The following is a 15,558-nucleotide window of genomic DNA, read 5'->3' on the forward strand; positions in this document are numbered from 1 at the left end:
CACTGCACAAGCTCTTTCCCATGAGGCACCTCTCCTGCACTCTGTTTATGCAAATGAGCAAGCAGAGAGCTCAGGAATAAAACACCAAACTCATGTCCCCCAAAAAAGCAGCAGACAATTGCTGGATATTCCCCAACTTGTAATGCTTTTCTTTTAAACAAATGATAAACAGCCTCACCTGTGGCAAGGATTAAAAAAATTGAATAAACTCTTAAATGTTCCTCTCCACGGAAATCTTTAGTAAAAGGCGAAAGATTTTTTCGTTTTGAAGAGAAACCAGAGTAAGTGACAATATAGCTCTCTAGGGTAAGTGGCGGCACATCAAAGACCCTGTCATTGCGAGGGTGAGGACCTGAAAGGTATTTTCAGGCTCTAAGAAAGAGGGCGAGAACCAGGCCGGTGGGCAAAACAGGCCAACATTTCAAAGTCTCTGCTCAAGGTACAAAAAGGTGGACTGTTCACATGTGTATGTCTGGGAATATGCAAATTTCTTTTGTACTCACCTCAGCTCATTAGGAGTTGTCGGGGCTGCTGGGGAAGGGGAACAGGAAATGTGAATCAGGCTTTTAGTTAAGTGGCACTGTAGGCCTTTTGTCCCCTAGCCATTTTACGCTTTCAACACCATCCCTCCAATCGATATGCTCAGAGCCACCACTGTGCTCTACACATAGCCATGCACCGTATGTGCCTTTTTCACACGTACTTTCATTAAACCTGAATATAGAAGGATATATCTGTCTAGGCTGGAGACACGTGAAACAAGTCTGACGTGCCCCTTCAAGTCTACCTGAGAGGAAGCTGACTCAGGATTGGCGACCTCTCAGGGCACCTCTAACAGGCACAAATAACGGGCAAGCCCTATGAAAAGCACAGCATGAGTCTTGGTCCCACCTTTAAAAAGGAGGGTGACCTCTGGGATCTGGCAGCAGGATCTTTGGGAGATAAGAAAATATACTGCCTGCGATCGTGAAGTTTCAAGTCAGTCAAGAAAAGCAATCTCATGCACTGCACAAGCTCTTTCCCATGAGGCACCTCTCCTGCACTCTGTTTATGCAAATGAGCAAGCAGAGAGCTCAGGAATAAAACACCAAACTCATGTCCCCCAAAAAAGCAGCAGACAATTGCTGGATATTCCCCAACTTGTAATGCTTTTCTTTTAAACAAATGATAAACAGCCTCACCTGTGGCAAGGCTTAAAAAAATTGAATAAACTCTTAAATGTTCCTCTCCACGGAAATCTTTAGTAAAAGGCGAAAGATTTTTTCGTTTTGAAGAGAAACCAGAGTAAGTGACAATATAGCTCTCTAGGGTAAGTGGCGGCACATCAAAGACCCTGTCATTGCGAGGGTGAGGACCTGAAAGGTATTTTCAGGCTCTAAGAAAGAGGGCGAGAACCAGGCCGGTGGGCAAAACAGGCCAACATTTCAAAGTCTCTGCTCAAGGTACAAAAAGGTGGACTGTTCACATGTGTATGTCTGGGAATATGCAAATTTCTTTTGTACTCACCTCAGCTCATTAGGAGTTGTCGGGGCTGCTGGGGAAGGGGAACAGGAAATGTGAATCAGGCTTTTAGTTAAGTGGCACTGTAGGCCTTTTGTCCCCTAGCCATTTTACGCTTTCAACACGCTCTACACATAGCCATGCACCGTATGTGCCTTTTTCACACGTACTTTCATTAAACCTGAATATAGAAGGATATATCTGTCTAGGCTGGAGACACGTGAAACAAGTCTGACGTGCCCCTTCAAGTCTACCTGAGAGGAAGCTGACTCAGGATTGGCGACCTCAACGGGCACCTCTAACGGGCAAGCCCTATGAAAAGCACAGCATGAGTCTTGGTCCCACCTTTAAAAAGGAGGGTGACCTCTGGGATCTGGCAGCAGGATCTTTGGGAGATAAGAAAATATACTGCCTGCGATCGTGAAGTTTCAAGTCAGTCAAGAAAAGCAATCTCATGCACTGCACAAGCTCTTTCCCATGAGGCACCTCTCCTGCACTCTGTTTATGCAAATGAGCAAGCAGAGAGCTCAGGAATAAAACACCAAACTCATGTCCCCCAAAAAAGCAGCAGACAATTGCTGGATATTCCCCAACTTGTAATGCTTTTCTTTTAAACAAATGATAAACAGCCTCACCTGTGGCAAGGCTTAAAAAAATTGAATAAACTCTTAAATGTTCCTCTCCACGGAAATCTTTAGTAAAAGGCGAAAGATTTTTTCGTTTTGAAGAGAAACCAGAGTAAGTGACAATATAGCTCTCTAGGGTAAGTGGCGGCACATCAAAGACCCTGTCATTGCGAGGGTGAGGACCTGAAAGGTATTTTCAGGCTCTAAGAAAGAGGGCGAGAACCAGGCCGGTGGGCAAAACAGGCCAACATTTCAAAGTCTCTGCTCAAGGTACAAAAAGGTGGACTGTTCACATGTGTATGTCTGGGAATATGCAAATTTCTTTTGTACTCACCTCAGCTCATTAGGAGTTGTCGGGGCTGCTGGGGAAGGGGAACAGGAAATGTGAATCAGGCTTTTAGTTAAGTGGCACTGTAGGCCTTTTGTCCCCTAGCCATTTTACGCTTTCAACACGCTCTACACATAGCCATGCACCGTATGTGCCTTTTTCACACGTACTTTCATTAAACCTGAATATAGAAGGATATATCTGTCTAGGCTGGAGACACGTGAAACAAGTCTGACGTGCCCCTTCAAGTCTACCTGAGAGGAAGCTGACTCAGGATTGGCGACCTCAACGGGCACCTCTAACGGGCAAGCCCTATGAAAAGCACAGCATGAGTCTTGGTCCCACCTTTAAAAAGGAGGGTGACCTCTGGGATCTGGCAGCAGGATCTTTGGGAGATAAGAAAATATACTGCCTGCGATCGTGAAGTTTCAAGTCAGTCAAGAAAAGCAATCTCATGCACTGCACAAGCTCTTTCCCATGAGGCACCTCTCCTGCACTCTGTTTATGCAAATGAGCAAGCAGAGAGCTCAGGAATAAAACACCAAACTCATGTCCCCCAAAAAAGCAGCAGACAATTGCTGGATATTCCCCAACTTGTAATGCTTTTCTTTTAAACAAATGATAAACAGCCTCACCTGTGGCAAGGCTTAAAAAAATTGAATAAACTCTTAAATGTTCCTCTCCACGGAAATCTTTAGTAAAAGGCGAAAGATTTTTTCGTTTTGAAGAGAAACCAGAGTAAGTGACAATATAGCTCTCTAGGGTAAGTGGCGGCACATCAAAGACCCTGTCATTGCGAGGGTGAGGACCTGAAAGGTATTTTCAGGCTCTAAGAAAGAGGGCGAGAACCAGGCCGGTGGGCAAAACAGGCCAACATTTCAAAGTCTCTGCTCAAGGTACAAAAAGGTGGACTGTTCACATGTGTATGTCTGGGAATATGCAAATTTCTTTTGTACTCACCTCAGCTCATTAGGAGTTGTCGGGGCTGCTGGGGAAGGGGAACAGGAAATGTGAATCAGGCTTTTAGTTAAGTGGCACTGTAGGCCTTTTGTCCCCTAGCCATTTTACGCTTTCAACACGCTCTACACATAGCCATGCACCGTATGTGCCTTTTTCACACGTACTTTCATTAAACCTGAATATAGAAGGATATATCTGTCTAGGCTGGAGACACGTGAAACAAGTCTGACGTGCCCCTTCAAGTCTACCTGAGAGGAAGCTGACTCAGGATTGGCGACCTCAACGGGCACAAATAATGGGCAAGCCCTATGAAAAGCACAGCATGAGTCTTGGTCCCACCTTTAAAAAGGAGGGTGACCTCTGGGATCTGGCAGCAGGATCTTTGGGAGATAAGAAAATATACTGCCTGCGATCGTGAAGTTTCAAGTCAGTCAAGAAAAGCAATCTCATGCACTGCACAAGCTCTTTCCCATGAGGCACCTCTCCTGCACTCTGTTTATGCAAATGAGCAAGCAGAGAGCTCAGGAATAAAACACCAAACTCATGTCCCCCAAAAAAGCAGCAGACAATTGCTGGATATTCCCCAACTTGTAATGCTTTTCTTTTAAACAAATGATAAACAGCCTCACCTGTGGCAAGGCTTAAAAAAATTGAATAAACTCTTAAATGTTCCTCTCCACGGAAATCTTTAGTAAAAGGCGAAAGATTTTTTCGTTTTGAAGAGAAACCAGAGTAAGTGACAATATAGCTCTCTAGGGTAAGTGGCGGCACATCAAAGACCCTGTCATTGCGAGGGTGAGGACCTGAAAGGTATTTTCAGGCTCTAAGAAAGAGGGCGAGAACCAGGCCGGTGGGCAAAACAGGCCAACATTTCAAAGTCTCTGCTCAAGGTACAAAAAGGTGGACTGTTCACATGTGTATGTCTGGGAATATGCAAATTTCTTTTGTACTCACCTCAGCTCATTAGGAGTTGTCGGGGCTGCTGGGGAAGGGGAACAGGAAATGTGAATCAGGCTTTTAGTTAAGTGGCACTGTAGGCCTTTTGTCCCCTAGCCACTTTACGCTTTCAACACCATCCCTCCAATCGATATGCTCAGAGCCACCACTGTGCTCTACACATAGCCATGCACCGTATGTGCCTTTTTCACACGTACTTTCATTAAACCTGAATATAGAAGGATATATCTGTCTAGGCTGGAGACACATGAAACAAGTCTGACGTGCCCCTTCAAGTCTACCTGAGAGGAAGCTGACTCAGGATTGGTGACCTCTCAGGGCACCTCTAAACGGACACAAATAACGGGCAAGCCCTATGAAAAGCACAGCATGAGTCTTGGTCCCACCTTTAAAAAGGAGGGTGACCTCTGGGATCTGGCAGCAGGATCTTTGGGAGATAAGAAAATATACTGCCTGCGATCGTGAAGTTTCAAGTCAGTCAAGAAAAGCAATCTCATGCACTGCACAAGCTCTTTCCCATGAGGCACCTCTCCTGCACTCTGTTTATGCAAATGAGCAAGCAGAGAGCTCAGGAATAAAACACCAAACTCATGTCCCCCAAAAAAGCAGCAGACAATTTCTGGATATTCCCCAACTTGTAATGCTTTTCTTTTAAACAAATGATAAACAGCCTCACCTGTGGCAAGGCTTAAAAAAATTGAATAAACTCTTAAATGTTCCTCTCCACGGAAATCTTTAGTAAAAGGCGAAAGATTTTTTCGTTTTGAAGAGAAACCAGAGTAAGTGACAATATAGCTCTCTAGGGTAAGTGGCGGCACATCAAAGACCCTGTCATTGCGAGGGTGAGGACCTGAAAGGTATTTTCAGGCTCTAAGAAAGAGGGCGAGAACCAGGCCGGTGGGCAAAACAGGCCAACATTTCAAAGTCTCTGCTCAAGGTACAAAAAGGTGGACTGTTCACATGTGTATGTCTGGGAATATGCAAATTTCTTTTGTACTCACCTCAGCTCATTAGGAGTTGTCGGGGCTGCTGGGGAAGGGAAACAGGAAATGTGAATCAGGCTTTTAGTTAAGTGGCACTGTAGGCCTTTTGTCCCCTAGCCATTTTACGCTTTCAACACGCTCTACACATAGCCATGCACCGTATGTGCCTTTTTCACACGTACTTTCATTAAACCTGAATATAGAAGCATATATCTGTCTAGGCTGGAGACACGTGAAACAAGTCTGACGTGCCCCTTCAAGTCTACCTGAGAGGAAGCTGACTCAGGATTGGCGACCTCTCAGGGCACCTCTTACGGGCACAAATAACGGGCAAGCCCTATGAAAAGCACAGCATGAGTCTTGGTCCCACCTTTAAAAAGGAGGGTGACCTCTGGGATCTGGCAGCAGGATCTTTGGGAGATAAGAAAATATACTGCCTGCGATCGTGAAGTTTCAAGTCAGTCAAGAAAAGCAATCTCATGCACTGCACAAGCTCTTTCCCATGAGGCACCGCTCCTGCACTCTGTTTATGCAAATGAGCAAGCAGAGAGCTCAGGAATAAAACACCAAACTCATGTCCCCCAAAAAAGCAGCAGACAATTGCTGGATATTCCCCAACTTGTAATGCTTTTCTTTTAAACAAATGATAAACAGCCTCACCTGTGGCAAGGCTTAAAAAAATTGAATAAACTCTTAAATGTTCCTCTCCACGGAAATCTTTAGTAAAAGGCGAAAGATTTTTTCGTTTTGAAGAGAAACCAGAGTAAGTGACAATATAGCTCTCTAGGGTAAGTGGCGGCACATCAAAGACCCTGTCATTGCGAGGGTGAGGACCTGAAAGGTATTTTCAGGCTCTAAGAAAGAGGGCGAGAACCAGGCCGGTGGGCAAAACAGGCCAACATTTCAAAGTCTCTGCTCAAGGTACAAAAAGGTGGACTGTTCACATGTGTATGTCTGGGAATATGCAAATTTCTTTTGTACTCACCTCAGCTCATTAGGAGTTGTCGGGGCTGCTGGGGAAGGGGAACAGGAAATGTGAATCAGGCTTTTAGTTAAGTGGCACTGTAGGCCTTTTGTCCCCTAGCCATTTTACGCTTTCAACACGCTCTACACATAGCCATGCACCGTATGTGCCTTTTTCACACGTACTTTCATTAAACCTGAATATAGAAGGATATATCTGTCTAGGCTGGAGACACGTGAAACAAGTCTGACGTGCCCCTTCAAGTCTACCTGAGAAGAAGCTGACTCAGGATTGGCGACCTCTCAGGGCACCTCTAAACGGACACAAATAACGGGCAAGCCCTATGAAAAGCACAGCATGAGTCTTGGTCCCACCTTTAAAAAGGAGGGTGACCTCTGGGATCTGGCAGCAGGATCTTTGGGAGATAAGAAAATATACTGCCTGCGATCGTGAAGTTTCAAGTCAGTCAAGAAAAGCAATCTCATGCACTGCACAAGCTCTTTCCCATGAGGCACCTCTCCTGCACTCTGTTTATGCAAATGAGCAAGCAGAGAGCTCAGGAATAAAACACCAAACTCATGTCCCCCAAAAAAGCAGCAGACAATTGCTGGATATTCCCCAACTTGTAATGCTTTTCTTTTAAACAAATGATAAACAGCCTCACCTGTGGCAAGGCTTAAAAAAATTGAATAAACTCTTAAATGTTCCTCTCCACGGAAATCTTTAGTAAAAGGCGAAAGATTTTTTCGTTTTGAAGAGAAACCAGAGTAAGTGACAATATAGCTCTCTAGGGTAAGTGGCGGCACATCAAAGACCCTGTCATTGCGAGGGTGAGGACCTGAAAGGTATTTTCAGGCTCTAAGAAAGAGGGCGAGAACCAGGCCGGTGGGCAAAACAGGCCAACATTTCAAAGTCTCTGCTCAAGGTACAAAAAGGTGGACTGTTCACATGTGTATGTCTGGGAATATGCAAATTTCTTTTGTACTCACCTCAGCTCATTAGGAGTTGTCGGGGCTGCTGGGGAAGGGGAACAGGAAATGTGAATCAGGCTTTTAGTTAAGTGGCACTGTAGGCCTTTTGTCCCCTAGCCATTTTACGCTTTCAACACCATCTCTCCAATCGATATGCTCAGAGCCACCACTGTGCTCTACACATAGCCATGCACCGTATGTGCCTTTTTCACACGTACTTTCATTAAACCTGAATATAGAAGGATATATCTGTCTAGGCTGGAGACACATGAAACAAGTCTGACGTGCCCCTTCAAGTCTACCTGAGAGGAAGCTGACTCAGGATTGGTGACCTCTCACGGGCACAAATAAGGGGCAAGCCCTATGAAAAGCACAGCATGAGTCTTGGTCCCACCTTTAAAAAGGAGGGTGACCTCTGGGATCTGGCAGCAGGATCTTTGGGAGATAAGAAAATATACTGCCTGCGATCGTGAAGTTTGAAGTCAGTCAAGAAAAGCAATCTCATGCACTGCACAAGCTCTTTCCCATGAGGCACCTCTCCTGCACTCTGTTTATGCAAATGAGCAAGCAGAGAGCTCAGGAATAAAACACCAAACTCATGTCCCCCAAAAAAGCAGCAGACAATTGCTGGATATTCCCCAACTTCTAATACTTTTCTTTTAAACAAATGATAAACAGCCTCACCTGTGGCAAGGCTTAAAAAAATTGAATAAACTCTTAAATGTTCCTCGCCACGGAAATCTTTAGTAAAAGGCGAAAGATTTTTTCGTTTTGAAGAGAAACCAGAATAAGTGACAATATAGCTCTCTAGGGTAAGTGGCGCCACATCAAAGACCCTGTCATTGCGAGGGTGAGGACCTGAAAGGTATTTTCAGGCTCTAAGAAAGAGGGCGAGAACCAGGCCGGTGGGCAAAACAGGCCAACATTTCAGAGTCTCTGCTCAAGGTACAAAAAGGTGGACTGTTCACATGTGTATGTCTGGGAATATGCAAATTTCTTTTGTACTCACCTCAGCTCATTAGGAGTTGTCGGGGCTGCTGGGGAAGGGGAACAGGAAATGTGAATCAGGCTTTTAGTTAAGTGGCACTGTAGGCCTTTTGTCCCCTAGCCATTTTACGCTTTCAACACCATCCCTCCAATCGATATGCTCAGAGCCACCACTGTGCTCTACACATAGCCATGCACCGTATGTGCCTTTTTCACACGTACTTTCATTAAACCTGAATATAGAAGGATATATCTGTCTAGGCTGGAGACACGTGAAACAAGTCTGACGTGCCCCTTCAAGTCTACCTGAGAGGAAGCTGACTCAGGATTGGCGACCTCTCAGGGCACCTCTAAACGGACACAAATAACGGGCAAGCCCTATGAAAAGCACAGCATGAGTCTTGGTCCCACCTTTAAAAAGGAGGGTGACCTCTGGGATCTGGCAGCAGGATCTTTGGGAGATAAGAAAATATACTGCCTGCGATCGTGAAGTTTCAAGTCAGTCAAGAAAAGCAATCTCATGCACTGCACAAGCTCTTTCCCATGAGGCACCTCTCCTGCACTCTGTTTATGCAAATGAGCAAGCAGAGAGCTCAGGAATAAAACACCAAACTCATGTCCCCCAAAAAAGCAGCAGACAATTGCTGGATATTCCCCAACTTGTAATGCTTTTCTTTTAAACAAATGATAAACAGCCTCACCTGTGGCAAGGCTTAAAAAAATTGAATAAACTCTTAAATGTTCCTCTCCACGGAAATCTTTAGTAAAAGGCGAAAGATTTTTTCGTTTTGAAGAGAAACCAGAGTAAGTGACAATATAGCTCTCTAGGGTAAGTGGCGGCACATCAAAGACCCTGTCATTGCGAGGGTGAGGACCTGAAAGGTATTTTCAGGCTCTAAGAAAGAGGGCGAGAACCAGGCCGGTGGGCAAAACAGGCCAACATTTCAAAGTCTCTGCTCAAGGTACAAAAAGGTGGACTGTTCACATGTGTATGTCTGGGAATATGCAAATTTCTTTTGTACTCACCTCAGCTCATTAGGAGTTGTCGGGGCTGCTGGGGAAGGGGAACAGGAAATGTGAAACAGGCTTTTAGTTAAGTGGCACTGTAGGCCTTTTGTCCCCTAGCCATTTTACACTTTCAACACGCTCTACACATAGCCATGCACCGTATGTGCCTTTTTCACACGTACTTTCATTAAACCTGAATATAGAAGGATATATCTGTCTAGGCTGGAGACACGTGAAACAAGTCTGACGTGCCCCTTCAAGTCTACCTGAGAGGAAGCTGACTCAGGATTGGCGACCTCTCAGGGCACCTCTAAACGGGCACAAATAACGGGCAAGCCCTATGAAAAGCACAGCATGAGTCTTGGTCCCACCTTTAAAAAGGAGGGTGACCTCTGGGGTCTGGCAGCAGGATCTTTGGGAGATAAAAAAATATACTGCCTGCGATCGTGAAGTTTCAAGTCAGTCAAGAAAAGCAATCTCATGCACTGCACAAGCTCTTTCCCATGAGGCACCTCTCCTGCACTCTGTTTATGCAAATGAGCAAGCAGAGAGCTCAGGAATAAAACACCAAACTCATGTCCCTCAAAAAAGCAGCAGACAATTGCTGGATATTCCCCAACTTGTAATGCTTTTCTTTTAAACAAATGATAAACAGCCTCACCTGTGGCAAGGCTTAAAAAAATTGAATAAACTCTTAAATGTTCCTCTCCACGGAAATCTTTAGTAAAAGGCGAAAGATTTTTTCGTTTTGAAGAGAAACCAGAGTAAGTGACAATATAGCTCTCTAGGGTAAGTGGCGGCACATCAAAGACCCTGTCATTGCGAGGGTGAGGACCTGAAAGGTATTTTCAGGCTCTAAGAAAGAGGGCGAGAACCAGGCCGGTGGGCAAAACAGGCCAACATTTCAAAGTCTCTGCTCAAGGTACAAAAAGGTGGACTGTTCACATGTGTATGTCTGGGAATATGCAAATTTCTTTTGTACTCACCTCAGCTCATTAGGAGTTGTCGGGGCTGCTGGGGAAGGGGAACAGGAAATGTGAATCAGGCTTTTAGTTAAGTGGCACTGTAGGCCTTTTGTCCCCTAGCCATTTTACGCTTTCAACACCATCTCTCCAATCGATATGCTCAGAGCCACCACTGTGCTCTACACATAGCCATGCACCGTATGTGCCTTTTTCACACGTACTTTCATTAAACCTGAATATAGAAGGATATATCTGTCTAGGCTGGAGACACATGAAACAAGTCTGACGTGCCCCTTCAAGTCTACCTGAGAGGAAGCTGACTCAGGATTGGTGACCTCTCACGGGCACAAATAACGGGCAAGCCCTATGAAAAGCACAGCATGAGTCTTGGTCCCACCTTTAAAAAGGAGGGTGACCTCTGGGATCTGGCAGCAGGATCTTTGGGAGATAAGAAAATATACTGCCTGCAATCGTGAAGTTTCAAGTCAGTCAAGAAAAGCAATCTCATGCACTGCACAAGCTCTTTCCCATGAGGCACCTCTCCTGCACTCTGTTTATGCAAATGAGCAAGCAGAGAGCTCAGGAATAAAACACCAAACTCATGTCCCCCAAAAAAGCAGCAGACAATTGCTGGATATTCCCCAACTTGTAATGCTTTTCTTTTAAACAAATGATAAACAGCCTCACCTGTGGCAAGGCTTAAAAAAATTGAATAAACTCTTAAATGTTCCTCTCCACGGAAATCTTTAGTAAAAGGCGAAAGATTTTTTCGTTTTGAAGAGAAACCAGAGTAAGTGACAATATAGCTCTCTAGGGTAAGTGGCGGCACATCAAAGACCCTGTCATTGCGAGGGTGAGGACCTGAAAGGTATTTTCAGGCTCTAAGAAAGAGGGCGAGAACCAGGCCGGTGGGCAAAACAGGCCAACATTTCAAAGTCTCTGCTCAAGGTACAAAAAGGTGGACTGTTCACATGTGTATGTCTGGGAATATGCAAATTTCTTTTGTACTCACCTCAGCTCATTAGGAGTTGTCGGGGCTGCTGGGGAAGGGGAACAGGAAATGTGAATCAGGCTTTTAGTTAAGTGGCACTGTAGGCCTTTTGTCCCCTAGCCATTTTACGCTTTCAACACCATCTCTCCAATCGATATGCTCAGAGCCACCACTGTGCTCTACACATAGCCATGCACCGTATGTGCCTTTTTCACACGTACTTTCATTAAACCTGAATATAGAAGGATATATCTGTCTAGGCTGGAGACACATGAAACAAGTCTGACGTGCCCCTTCAAGTCTACCTGAGAGGAAGCTGACTCAGGATTGGTGACCTCTCACGGGCACAAATAACGGGCAAGCCCTATGAAAAGCACAGCATGAGTCTTGGTCCCACCTTTAAAAAGGAGGGTGACCTCTGGGATCTGGCAGCAGGATCTTTGGGAGATAAGAAAATATACTGCCTGCAATCGTGAAGTTTCAAGTCAGTCAAGAAAAGCAATCTCATGCACTGCACAAGCTCTTTCCCATGAGGCACCTCTCCTGCACTCTGTTTATGCAAATGAGCAAGCAGAGAGCTCAGGAATAAAACACCAAACTCATGTCCCCCAAAAAAGCAGCAGACAATTGCTGGATATTCCCCAACTTGTAATGCTTTTCTTTTAAACAAATGATAAACAGCCTCACCTGTGGCAAGGATTAAAAAAATTGAATAAACTCTTAAATGTTCCTCTCCACGGAAATCTTTAGTAAAAGGCGAAAGATTTTTTCGTTTTGAAGAGAAACCAGAGTAAGTGACAATATAGCTCTCTAGGGTAAGTGGCGGCACATCAAAGACCCTGTCATTGCGAGGGTGAGGACCTGAAAGGTATTTTCAGGCTCTAAGAAAGAGGGCGAGAACCAGGCCGGTGGGCAAAACAGGCCAACATTTCAAAGTCTCTGCTCAAGGTACAAAAAGGTGGACTGTTCACATGTGTATGTCTGGGAATATGCAAATTTCTTTTGTACTCACCTCAGCTCATTAGGAGTTGTCGGGGCTGCTGGGGAAGGGGAACAGGAAATGTGAATCAGGCTTTTAGTTAAGTGGCACTGTAGGCCTTTTGTCCCCTAGCCATTTTACGCTTTCAACACCATCCCTCCAATCGATATGCTCAGAGCCACCACTGTGCTCTACACATAGCCATGCACCGTATGTGCCTTTTTCACACGTACTTTCATTAAACCTGAATATAGAAGGATATATCTGTCTAGGCTGGAGACACGTGAAACAAGTCTGACGTGCCCCTTCAAGTCTACCTGAGAGGAAGCTGACTCAGGATTGGCGACCTCTCAGGGCACCTCTAACAGGCACAAATAACGGGCAAGCCCTATGAAAAGCACAGCATGAGTCTTGGTCCCACCTTTAAAAAGGAGGGTGACCTCTGGGATCTGGCAGCAGGATCTTTGGGAGATAAGAAAATATACTGCCTGCGATCGTGAAGTTTCAAGTCAGTCAAGAAAAGCAATCTCATGCACTGCACAAGCTCTTTCCCATGAGGCACCTCTCCTGCACTCTGTTTATGCAAATGAGCAAGCAGAGAGCTCAGGAATAAAACACCAAACTCATGTCCCCCAAAAAAGCAGCAGACAATTGCTGGATATTCCCCAACTTGTAATGCTTTTCTTTTAAACAAATGATAAACAGCCTCACCTGTGGCAAGGCTTAAAAAAATTGAATAAACTCTTAAATGTTCCTCTCCACGGAAATCTTTAGTAAAAGGCGAAAGATTTTTTCGTTTTGAAGAGAAACCAGAGTAAGTGACAATATAGCTCTCTAGGGTAAGTTGCGGCACATCAAAGACCCTGTCATTGCGAGGGTGAGGACCTGAAAGGTATTTTCAGGCTCTAAGAAAGAGGGCGAGAACCAGGCCGGTGGGCAAAACAGGCCAACATTTCAAAGTCTCTGCTCAAGGTACAAAAAGGTGGACTGTTCACATGTGTATGTCTGGGAATATGCAAATTTCTTTTGTACTCACCTCAGCTCATTAGGAGTTGTCGGGGCTGCTGGGGAAGGGGAACAGGAAATGTGAATCAGGCTTTTAGTTAAGTGGCACTGTAGGCCTTTTGTCCCCTAGCCATTTTACGCTTTCAACACCATCCCTCCAATCGATATGCTCAGAGCCACCACTGTGCTCTACACATAGCCATGCACCGTATGTGCCTTTTTCACACGTACTTTCATTAAACCTGAATATAGAAGGATATATCTGTCTAGGCTGGAGACACATGAAACAAGTCTGACGTGCCCCTTCAAGTCTACCTGAGAGGAAGCTGACTCAGGATTGGTGACCTCTCAGGGCACCTCTAAACGGACACAAATAACGGGCAAGCCCTATGAAAAGCACAGCATGAGTCTTGGTCCCACCTTTAAAAAGGAGGGTGACCTCTGGGATCTGGCAGCAGGATCTTTGGGAGATAAGAAAATATACTGCCTGCGATCGTGAAGTTTCAAGTCAGTCAAGAAAAGCAATCTCATGCACTGCACAAGCTCTTTCCCATGAGGCACCTCTCCTGCACTCTGTTTATGCAAATGAGCAAGCAGAGAGCTCAGGAATAAAACACCAAACTCATGTCCCCCAAAAAAGCAGCAGACAATTTCTGGATATTCCCCAACTTGTAATGCTTTTCTTTTAAACAAATGATAAACAGCCTCACCTGTGGCAAGGCTTAAAAAAATTGAATAAACTCTTAAATGTTCCTCTCCACGGAAATCTTTAGTAAAAGGCGAAAGATTTTTTCGTTTTGAAGAGAAACCAGAGTAAGTGACAATATAGCTCTCTAGGGTAAGTGGCGGCACATCAAAGACCCTGTCATTGCGAGGGTGAGGACCTGAAAGGTATTTTCAGGCTCTAAGAAAGAGGGCGAGAACCAGGCCGGTGGGCAAAACAGGCCAACATTTCAAAGTCTCTGCTCAAGGTACAAAAAGGTGGACTGTTCACATGTGTATGTCTGGGAATATGCAAATTTCTTTTGTACTCACCTCAGCTCATTAGGAGTTGTCGGGGCTGCTGGGGAAGGGGAACAGGAAATGTGAATCAGGCTTTTAGTTAAGTGGCACTGTAGGCCTTTTGTCCCCTAGCCATTTTACGCTTTCAACACGCTCTGCACATAGCCATGCACCGTATGTGCCTTTTTCACACGTACTTTCATTAAACCTGAATATAGAAGGATATATCTGTCTAGGCTGGAGACACGTGAAACAAGTCTGACGTGCCCCTTCAAGTCTACCTGAGAGAAAGCTGACTCAGGATTGGCGACCTCTCAGGGCACCTCTAACGGGCACAAATAACGGGCAAGCCCTATGAAAAGCACAGCATGAGTCTTGGTCCCACCTTTAAAAAGGAGGGTGACCTCTGGGATCTGGCAGCAGGATCTTTGGGAGATAAGAAAATATACTGCCTGCGATCGTGAAGTTTCAAGTCAGTCAAGAAAAGCAATCTCATGCACTGCACAAGCTCTTTCCCATGAGGCACCTCTCCTGCACTCTGTTTATGCAAATGAGCAAGCAGAGAGCTCAGGAATAAAACACCAAACTCATGTCCCCCAAAAAAGCAGCAGACAATTGCTGGATATTCCCCAACTTGTAATGCTTTTCTTTTAAACAAATGATAAACAGCCTCACCTGTGGCAAGGCTTAAAAAAATTGAATAAACTCTTAAATGTTCCTCTCCACGGAAATCTTTAGTAAAAGGCGAAAGATTTTTTCGTTTTGAAGAGAAACCAGAGTAAGTGACAATATAGCTCTCTAGGGTAAGTGGCGGCACATCAAAGACCCTGTCATTGCGAGGGTGAGGACCTGAAAGGTATTTTCAGGCTCTAAGAAAGAGGGCGAGAACCAGGCCGGTGGGCAAAACAGGCCAACATTTCAAAGTCTCTGCTCAAGGTACAAAAAGGTGGACTGTTCACATGTGTATGTCTGGGAATATGCAAATTTCTTTTGTACTCACCTCAGCTCATTAGGAGTTGTCGGGGCTGCTGGGGAAGGGGAACAGGAAATGTGAATCAGGCTTTTAGTTAAGTGGCACTGTAGGCCTTTTGTCCCCTAGCCATTTTACGCTTTCAACACGCTCTACACATAGCCATGCACCGTATGTGCCTTTTTCACACGTACTTTCATTAAACCTGAATATAGAAGGATATATCTGTCTAGGCTGGAGACACGTGAAACAAGTCTGACGTGCCCCTTCAAGTCTACCTGAGAGGAAGCTGACTCAGGATTGGCGACCTCTCAGGGCACCTCTAACGGGCACAAATAACGGGCAAGCCCTATGAAAAGCAC

General features: G+C 45.1%; 16 non-coding genes across 16 annotated transcripts; all 16 read right to left on the reverse strand.

Moving 5' to 3' along the window:
* Nucleotides 1–170: 170 nt before the first annotated feature.
* Nucleotides 171–285, reverse strand: LOC146773566 (U5 spliceosomal RNA). The gene has a single exon (XR_014973957.1). It is a non-coding gene; the product is annotated as a U5 spliceosomal RNA (small nuclear RNA).
* Nucleotides 286–1,173: 888 nt separating this feature from the next.
* On the reverse strand, nt 1,174–1,288 carry LOC146773567 (U5 spliceosomal RNA). The gene has a single exon (XR_014974989.1). It is a non-coding gene; the product is annotated as a U5 spliceosomal RNA (small nuclear RNA).
* An 839-nt stretch (nt 1,289–2,127) lies between these two features.
* On the reverse strand, nt 2,128–2,242 carry LOC146773568 (U5 spliceosomal RNA). Its single transcript, XR_014974990.1, has one exon. It is a non-coding gene; the product is annotated as a U5 spliceosomal RNA (small nuclear RNA).
* An 839-nt stretch (nt 2,243–3,081) lies between these two features.
* Nucleotides 3,082–3,196, reverse strand: LOC146773569 (U5 spliceosomal RNA). Its single transcript, XR_014974991.1, has one exon. It is a non-coding gene; the product is annotated as a U5 spliceosomal RNA (small nuclear RNA).
* An 839-nt stretch (nt 3,197–4,035) lies between these two features.
* Nucleotides 4,036–4,150, reverse strand: LOC146773570 (U5 spliceosomal RNA). The gene has a single exon (XR_014974992.1). It is a non-coding gene; the product is annotated as a U5 spliceosomal RNA (small nuclear RNA).
* Nucleotides 4,151–5,039: 889 nt separating this feature from the next.
* Nucleotides 5,040–5,154, reverse strand: LOC146773571 (U5 spliceosomal RNA). The gene has a single exon (XR_014974993.1). It is a non-coding gene; the product is annotated as a U5 spliceosomal RNA (small nuclear RNA).
* An 852-nt stretch (nt 5,155–6,006) lies between these two features.
* LOC146773572 (U5 spliceosomal RNA) lies at nt 6,007–6,121 on the reverse strand. The gene has a single exon (XR_014974994.1). It is a non-coding gene; the product is annotated as a U5 spliceosomal RNA (small nuclear RNA).
* An 853-nt stretch (nt 6,122–6,974) lies between these two features.
* LOC146773573 (U5 spliceosomal RNA) lies at nt 6,975–7,089 on the reverse strand. The gene has a single exon (XR_014974995.1). It is a non-coding gene; the product is annotated as a U5 spliceosomal RNA (small nuclear RNA).
* An 876-nt stretch (nt 7,090–7,965) lies between these two features.
* LOC146773574 (U5 spliceosomal RNA) lies at nt 7,966–8,080 on the reverse strand. Its single transcript, XR_014974576.1, has one exon. It is a non-coding gene; the product is annotated as a U5 spliceosomal RNA (small nuclear RNA).
* Nucleotides 8,081–8,969: 889 nt separating this feature from the next.
* On the reverse strand, nt 8,970–9,084 carry LOC146773575 (U5 spliceosomal RNA). The gene has a single exon (XR_014974996.1). It is a non-coding gene; the product is annotated as a U5 spliceosomal RNA (small nuclear RNA).
* An 853-nt stretch (nt 9,085–9,937) lies between these two features.
* On the reverse strand, nt 9,938–10,052 carry LOC146773576 (U5 spliceosomal RNA). Its single transcript, XR_014974997.1, has one exon. It is a non-coding gene; the product is annotated as a U5 spliceosomal RNA (small nuclear RNA).
* Nucleotides 10,053–10,928: 876 nt separating this feature from the next.
* On the reverse strand, nt 10,929–11,043 carry LOC146773577 (U5 spliceosomal RNA). The gene has a single exon (XR_014974998.1). It is a non-coding gene; the product is annotated as a U5 spliceosomal RNA (small nuclear RNA).
* An 876-nt stretch (nt 11,044–11,919) lies between these two features.
* Nucleotides 11,920–12,034, reverse strand: LOC146773578 (U5 spliceosomal RNA). Its single transcript, XR_014973958.1, has one exon. It is a non-coding gene; the product is annotated as a U5 spliceosomal RNA (small nuclear RNA).
* An 888-nt stretch (nt 12,035–12,922) lies between these two features.
* LOC146773579 (U5 spliceosomal RNA) lies at nt 12,923–13,037 on the reverse strand. The gene has a single exon (XR_014974999.1). It is a non-coding gene; the product is annotated as a U5 spliceosomal RNA (small nuclear RNA).
* An 889-nt stretch (nt 13,038–13,926) lies between these two features.
* Nucleotides 13,927–14,041, reverse strand: LOC146773580 (U5 spliceosomal RNA). The gene has a single exon (XR_014975000.1). It is a non-coding gene; the product is annotated as a U5 spliceosomal RNA (small nuclear RNA).
* Nucleotides 14,042–14,893: 852 nt separating this feature from the next.
* Nucleotides 14,894–15,008, reverse strand: LOC146773581 (U5 spliceosomal RNA). The gene has a single exon (XR_014975001.1). It is a non-coding gene; the product is annotated as a U5 spliceosomal RNA (small nuclear RNA).
* Nucleotides 15,009–15,558: the final 550 nt, after the last annotated feature.

Source organism: Triturus cristatus, chromosome 12 (genome assembly GCF_964204655.1).
Source record: "Triturus cristatus chromosome 12, aTriCri1.1, whole genome shotgun sequence".
In the NCBI taxonomy this organism is placed as follows: domain Eukaryota; kingdom Metazoa; phylum Chordata; class Amphibia; order Caudata; family Salamandridae; genus Triturus; species Triturus cristatus.